Source organism: Bos indicus x Bos taurus, chromosome 20 (genome assembly GCF_003369695.1).
Source record: "Bos indicus x Bos taurus breed Angus x Brahman F1 hybrid chromosome 20, Bos_hybrid_MaternalHap_v2.0, whole genome shotgun sequence".
Lineage (NCBI taxonomy): Eukaryota > Metazoa > Chordata > Mammalia > Artiodactyla > Bovidae > Bos > Bos indicus x Bos taurus.
Window position 1 is genome coordinate 69,560,734 of NC_040095.1, and position 8,428 is coordinate 69,569,161.

Below are 8,428 nucleotides of genomic sequence, written 5' to 3' on the forward strand. Positions count from 1 at the left end.
ACTCTCTCTAGGAGTAGGTATCCCAGAGGCATCACCGACCACAGGGCAGGTCAGAATCCAAAGCTCTTTGGTAACAAAACGGAGAATGTCCAGGACGTCTCACTGGCACACCCAGGTCAAGCTGTCCAGACCACTTACGTATAAAACAGCCATGATGCCTTCGTCACGTTAGAGCAAGTGTGTGTACCTGCAGTCTGGAGGCAGGTACCAGCCCCACGAGGCTGAATGCCACCTCTTGGCTTGGCCCTCCTCGCAACCCTGGGGACCGTCCAGGCTGGAAATGCAGGCGCTGTGCTGTCTGGCTCCGTGTCCCAAACATCCTGCCGGCCAGGCTCAGCTTCACCTGAGCATCCCTCCTGGGCTCTGAGGGACACGAAGCCAGGAGTTTTCATCAGCAGAACATCTTTTTGTTTCTCTAGCTTCACTTGTTTAGAAATCGAAAGGAAGGTTTTTTGTTTGCTTTTGTCTCAGAATTTAGTTTTTTTCCGATTTCTCACCTTTGATTCAAGAATTAGCCAGACAAGGAATCTATGAGGGCTTCTCTGGTGGCTCAGGTGGTAAAGATCTGTCTGCAGTACAGGAGACCCAGGTTCAATCCCTGGGTTGGGAAGATCCCTGGAGAAGGGAGTGGCAACCCACTCCAGTGTTCTTGCCTGGAGAACCCTGTGGACAGAGGAGCCTGACGTGTTATGGTCCATAGGGTTGCAGAGAGCTGGACACGACTTAGTGACTGATACGCAGATGGCACGGTGAGAAGCCAGCCAGCAAAACCTGGCCGCAGGTTGGCTCTGGAGAAACGGCTAGCACTGTCTGCGTAATCTCTGAGATTCAAGCCAAGGAGCTATTTTGTTTTAGATTATATGCAAAATGCAAACAAATCTGTCCTAAGCCATTAGATGTCTCTGGCCTTCGCTTCAGCTCTCCACTGGGATGTCGCCGCCCAGGACGGACTTGGAGCTCAGGCAAAGTCGAGACCCAACCTCAGGAAATCCCTCATACATGTGACAAACTTCGGCCAAGGGAGGGCTTGGACCGAGACAGAACCTCTCACGCAGCTCGTGACTGGTACACAGCGCGTCGTGTTAGGAGTGCGATTCCCAGGGGTGTAGGGTAGGGCCTATCTGTCATCGTCTCGTAGTTAACAGTCCTCTTGCTTTAAGTGACTGTCAAATTTCCAGGTGATAAGATTCACCTGGAAACATCATGATTTGTCTTCATGAAAGCAACTCAGAAAGTGAGGCTTTGAACTGAGTGTGCCATCAGGGTCAGAATATGTGCTTTGAGTTTGGAGTTTTTTTGAGCAGTTCTATTTGTTTGGATTGTTATTTCATAATTCTCATTAGAGATTTTTCAAAGGGCAAAGAGAAATGTATGAATTTAAAATATGATTTATGCTAAAATACATACTCAGTCGCTCAGTTGTGTCCTACACTTTGTGGCTCCATGGACTGTAGCCCACCAGGCTCCTCTGTCCATGGCATTTCCCAGGCAAGAATACTGGAGCCATTTTCTATTCCAGGGTATCTTCCCGACCCAGGGATCGAACCTGAATGTCCTGCATCTTCTGAATTGGAGAGTGGATTCTTTACCTGCCGAGCCACTGGAGGAGCACACACACAAACACACATAATGTTGTTTTCATAAAATAGAATTTACTTTACCTTCAATTACCATTTGGGTCCCTTGGATCCTTTTATAAACTCTAAAATAAAAATAGGGATCTCACTGACTTTTTTTTTCTATATTTTGAAACATTTCACCATTTTAACACTCTAGCATTTTTTTATTCATTGTACATTCTTTCAAACTGTCCTTTAAAAAACTAAAATGATAAATATAATGATGGAATCACCTAGAAGGATAAAAAGTAATGAAATAAACTGCTATTATGTCATCATCCTTTGTTTTTTCTGTGTGTGTGTGTGGTGTTCAAAATATTTCATTGTCTTTCCAGAAGACGTAAAACTGACCTGACAACTTTGTACTTTGTTTTAGTTTTATTGAAAATATTTAAGAGTTCAGAAGTTTTCAGATTCTGCCCAAAAAGGGAGGAAGAAAAGAGATGAAAGTGAAAGATGTCTCACCATGATTAGGCAACTCGGAAGGTTAATACATAGATATCAGCTCTCTGAAATCTCACAGTATGTGCATAGGACCTAATGTGTTTTCTCAAACTTGAGAATCTATGAGTGAACAACGCATCCTACAGACAAAAGGGAGACATGGTGCTGTCACCCGGGGGTCACCCAACAGTAGGGTTACATCAGGCAGCGACTGGGGCAAGACCCTGGAAGGTGATGGTAACCTTTCAACTTTTATGATACTGATGTTTTTGCATGAAAGTGTACTTAATATGGTTCTTAAGTGGACAAATAGTAGGTATGCATGTATATAAAATGATTGGAAGAAAACAGATGATGTAAAACTGAAAAAAAATCATTAGATTTATTCTTTCAATTAAGGATTATAAAACTAAAAATGAAAATTGTTTGAAACTATGGAGCAAAGAAGATGGCCACTTTCTCTCTTCAAGAAATTATGAGGTGTCCAAAATTTCAAAAACTTCCTTAAGTATTGTGTTTGAATGGTGCAAACTCAAAAAGAACTCAAAGAAAGCCGTGATAATCTAGAAACTCTCAGAGAAATGATGAGAATATTTCATCAGTCTCTGCAGGAAAGCTTTGTTCCAGGTTCAGACAGGTAGCTTCGTGAGCTGATGGTGTGTTCGGAGGACAAATCCATGTCACACATGTAGACCGGCACACTGGAATACGCGAAACCAAAGTGTGGGCTTGCCTGCCCTAGAGCACAGGGAACTCTGCTCAATGTTACGTGACAACCAAACAGAAGAGAATTGGAAAAAGAAGGCACACATGTTTATGTATAATGGGGTCACTTTGCTGTACATGTGAAACTAGCCCAGCACTGTTAATCAGCTCTACTCCAGTACTCTTCCCGGAGAAGCCCAGGGACAGAGGAGGCTGGTGGGCTACAGTCCACAGGGTGGCAGAGTCGGAGACAGCCAAGCGATTTCCACTTTCACTTTCATACTCCAGTATAAAATTAAAAGTTTCTTTAAAAATGCAGGTTTGCAATGCTAAAATTCTTGTCATTGTAAATTATTTATAAAATGACTTAAAATACAGACCAAGAGGAAAAAGATCCATTGTGCCAAGATGATAAATGGGGATGACTATTCCTGGCATCTTGAGCATATTAGTCAGGGTTCTCTGGGGAGGTAATAAGAGACTTTATAGATATATACACGGGGGCAGGGGGAGACAGAGAGAGGGAGACAGAGAGGGAGGGAGGGAGGGAGACAGAGAGACTGATCATAAGGAATCTCCTTGGCTTGCGTGGCTGCAGGGCTACGAAGTCCCGTTCTTCAGTGGGAGGCTGGGTGCCCAGCAGACCCTGGGGCACGGTTCCGGTCCAGCCGTGGGGCCTGAGAGCAGGAGAGTCCGTGGTGCCCACCCCGGCCTGAGTGCAGGTCCGCCGTTGGAGACCAGTGTCCCAGCTAGAAGACAGTCAGGCAGAAACACCTCCCTCACTCAGCCATTTGTTCAAGTCAGGGTCCCGGCAGGTTGGGTGTGGCCCACCCTCACCATGGGGCTTCCCAGGTGGCTTGGTGGTCAAGATCCCGCCTGCCAGTGCAGGATACTCAAGAGGCCTGGGCTCGATCCCTGGGTGGGGAAGATCCCCTGGAGAAGGAAATGGCAACCCACTGCAGTGTTCTCGTTCGGAGAATCCGGTGGACAGGAGAACTGCAATCCATGGGGCCACAGTCAGACACGACTGAGCACACACGCCACCCTCAGGGCCGAGGGTGATAGATTTTCTCAGACGCTAACCTCATCCAGAAACAGTCACACCCAGAGCAACACAGAACCAAACATCCAGGCGCCTCGTGGTCCATCTGAGCTGACATGTGGTGACATCACGAGCGGCCCCTGGCGTCTGGAAAGGACGCCCCAGGGCATGTCCCTCCAGTGTCTCTAGGAGACGGCAGCCCCAGTGGTCACACGTTCTGGAACACGCATGTGTGATGTGCTGCACACGGGTCTGTCCACGCCGGCAGCTGCATCTGGCAGGGTGCTCTGTCCAGCCTCCAGCTGGACTGACACGTGGGGCGTTTGATTGGGTGCAGGGACCTCACTTCCTGGGGGACACAGAATAAGAGAGTGAATGTGGCCAATACAACAGCAGCTCCACGTGGTTAGAGCAAGGCCAGTGCCCAGTGGATCCTGGATGCACATCCTCCAGGGAAGGAGGAGAAGCACAAGGACAGAAGGAAGAGGGGGCGTTGGGTCGGGAGGGGGCTCCGAGGGGCAGAGGGCAGAGGGCAGGCTCTGGGTGGGAGGAACCTGCTGATTTCTTTCCCTGGTGAGTCTTGGGTCAGAAGACAGGAGCTCGCCCACACAGTAGGCCGCTGATTCCAATCCTCGTTCTTGCAGAGGACTTGGGATGCACGACGGAGCCAGGTGGACCCGGGAAGACCCCGTGGGCCTGTCCTGTCTGCAGCACAGTGTCTAGAGATGCAGCAGGGCCCAAGCCCACTTTGTTTGCTCTCAGAGGACGGAGGTGGTGGCCACACGCCACCCGGGGTCACAGCACTCCTGGGCACGGGGCTCCCTGACTGTCCTCCGCTACACCCTCACCCCAACATGGCCTGCACCCCTCACCTGTCCTCTGACCTTCCTCCTGACAGCTCCGAGACCTGGGCCCCAGCCCGGACCGGGTGTCAGTCCCCATCCTGGGCCCTCCCCACGCTGTGCTTGGGATTAAGGGTCCCTTTACTCTCACTCTGCCCAGGACTCTCTCCACCCATCAGCCTGGCTTTGGACAAAGGCTGCCGCCCCAGCCTTGTTCTCCTGGGAGGTGAGGGGAGGAACCAGGCCGGGCTTTGTGCCTGCTCTGGGCCCCCTCTCCTGGACCATTTCTTCCAAGGCCTTCGGACGGTGCTGTGTGGCTGGGTTGGTGGAGCCGGGCACGCAGGAGGCTCTGGGCTTGGCGCCAGAGTCAGGAGGCCAGGACCCCCCAGGAGCATGTTGCCACAGCGTGTCTGAGCCCAAAGGGCCAGGGAAGGGTGACTCAGGGGTGGGCTTCCCCAGACTGCCCCAAACTGGAGGCCTTGCACACCTGGACCTGCCTCGGGGGAGGAGGGCTGACCTGAGTCCCAGAGCTGACGTGTCTGACCCGCTGTCTGTGTGTTCATATCCCGACACCTGCTCCGGAGGCACTTGCTAGGAGCCACCTGCTCTGTGCACACAGTAGGTGAGCTGTAGAATTTCAGTGGAGGAATCTCAGTATTTAACTAAAATGCAGTGATTCTGCAAATCCTCCAAAAGAACTCCAGAGCCTGGGGGAGGGCTTGGGGACAGAGGAGACGGGTTGGGTTAGGGTTCTTTCTTCACCTGATTTCCTTCTGATCTGTGTCAGAGCCTGAGAATAGAAGTGTCCAGAAAGCCCACTTTGCTTTGTCAAAGTAATGGGATTCTATTTGGGTCTTCGAGATTCTGAGGAGAGTAAGCAGATCTTTGACGAAAGCCTGTGCACTGGAAAAGCAGAGTTCTTTAAGCCTTCATCCCCCAGTTCGGCCCCTTTCCTCTTTCTCTCTGAATCTGCTAACCTCAAAGCTTACAGGAATGTTGTCTTTTAAAAAAAATAGAAAATAAAGAAGAAAGAAAGAAAAAAGATGGAAGGAAGGGAGGGAGGGAGAAGAGAGGAAAGAGAAAAGAAAGAAAAAGAATCATGATACATGACTAATATTTGCACATCAAAATATTTTACTTTGATATGCAGACACAGACTTACAAAAAATTATAGTAAAACAGTAAAGGAAACAAAATTCAAAACCCAAGTAAATATTTAAAAGCTCAATGCAGTGGCCAATGCCTATAAGTTCTGTAGTGTTGTCACATTTTCTACCAGGGAATATACAATCCGTCTTGTTTAAAGCACACTGCACACTTATCTTTATCTCCAAGGCAGTATACCAGGTGAAGTGCTCTCTCCTAAAATTCACGTCCACACAGAACTTCCGAATGTTGCCTTACTTGGAGGTGGGGTCTTTGCAGAGGTAATAAATTAAGATAAAGTCATACTGGGGAAGATGGGCCCCAAACCAGTGACTATTGTCCTTGTAAGAAGGTGGGACCATGCAGACCAGACCAGAAGTACAGCCACAGGAAGACATGGGGAGAAGCCAGAGGCACCCAGAGGCAAGGCTGGGAAACACAGGTCCGCTGCCCATGGGAAGCTGGAGGAGACAACGAGGGACCCTTCCCAGGGCTTCTGGGGAGCTCGGCAGTGCCAGCACCTGATGCCTGACCACTGCGAGGGAGTAAGTGTGGCTTCAAGCTGCCCAGTTTGTGGTCATTTGCTGCAGCAACAACAGGAGGCTTATCCAGCTGGCCCCTCAACTCGCATGCCCGCCAAGCCCCGGGCACTTCTCTGCAGAGGAGCACCAGGTACCTGGAAACCCCATAAGCAAGGTCCACCAAGAATGGGCACCGACCCTCCATCGGGCCTGGTGCACAGGTGGGGTTCCCCATCAGGCTGCATGCACAGGTAGGCTCCAGCTATCAAGCCCGGTGCTCAGAGAGATCACTGGACGAGCAGCTGCCTAGCAGACCCTTCAGTGGTCACCCCTCACCCCTCAGCATCCTTGGGACAGAGCGCATGGGCTCAGAGCCCCAGGGAGACTCACCTGGAGTTTGGGGGTGCTCAGCGGCAGCAGGGCAGGGCAGCACAGACAGAATGTAGGTGCTCCCAGGGCCAGCCTTCCGCTCTGCAGGGATGTGAGGCCTCCAGGGCGGGGACTGGCCTCCGCTGCCCCCGGGTCACTGCTCTGCTGTGCAGAGTCAAGGGAGGGACCCCCAGGGGCCAGGAGAACACGTGCAGGGTGCCAGGCACTGGGGCTGCCCTTAGTCAGAAGACACTCATGACCCAGCCAACTTGAGAGGCTGGTGGCTCATTTGACGCCTGGAACCACATTCATCTGTAAGTTCAACGATGAGGCTGGAGACTTAACAAAAAAGGGGTTTCTGCAGACATGGATGTTTGGATCAAGTCTTTTTTTTTTTTTTTTTTTTCTTTTTCTTTTTAAGACCTAAGTCATGGGGAGGATTGAGGTTGTGTCTTTCTCTTTGCAGCTTCCCCTTGGGATGTAATTTGCCTAATGCCCTGAGTCCTGACCTGAAATCGCCACAGGGAATGGCTTACAGGTGGGCCCCCAAACTTGTGTACCGGGAGCAGGCTCCTGGGGTGGCTGGGCCAACCTTGCAGGGTTGCCTCGGGTCTCCCTGAGGAGGACCCGGCTTCCAAGCAAGGGGCTTTTGCAGGGGAGGCCCCCCCATAAGGCAGCCCTGAGGATATGGAGGTGCCAGGAAGCACCCCTGGAATCAGGGAGCCAGGACCACTGGGCTGTCAGCAGTGAAGACGCCGAAGGCCCACAGAGAGTGTGCAGAAAGTTCCAGAAGAATTTGGAAACATGCTGGGCATACAGACACACACACACACACACACACACGGACATTTTCACTAGGCTTTATTTCATCTGACATTTATAAGAAACCAAGGATCTTAAATACACTAGTGCCCTGAATCTTAGCAACAAATACACGAGCCCCCTCCCCTGGGCAGCGTGCCTGAGCCTCTGTGTCAAACACACCACACAGCGTCTATGTATCTGAGCCCACCTCCTGGGGCTGGAGAGAAATTACCCTCCAAGGCGGTGCAGTGACCATCACAAGGATTCATTATCTACTGGAAAGAACACTGCTATTTTAACGCCCATGTTCGGGATAAGACGCCATGACTGACAGGCCAGGTTTTCTGCAAGTTTTACTATATGTAGCTCTTATATTTCAAGTTGCTTAATTAGACTCCTGGCTGATCAGAAGTCACATAATGATGGGTTGTGCTAATTATGGAGTTATTCTGTAGGACCAAAATTAATATTTTCATTGTATAGTGTAAATGAGTATTAGGCAGACCACAGTTTTTTTTAAAAAAAACCAAAGTATTTAAATACTTAAAAGGGCTGGTTCCCACAGATGGTAGGTATTTTTAAATGGTACTACATGAAACTTGCAAATATTATGTACATCATTTTTTAGTAAAAGTATGCCTGAGATGAGAAGATTTTGGATGGGAAAATTTTGATTAGATAGGAATTTATTCTCCCAGGAGAGACTTAGAGTTAGGAAGTCCAATCCAGAGAAGAGGTCTAACTCGGGATACCCCACCCCTCACTCTGACCCTGGTCAAATTACCCTGTGCTTCTCATCAATTTGCTTTTATTCTTCAATGCTGGCTAGACAATCAGAGGCTTTAATGACCTTCTACTGATCTGGTCTTTATTTAAAGCTATGATATTTCATTTATTATGAATTTTTTGGCAGCGGTTTTATTTTCTTTTTAATAT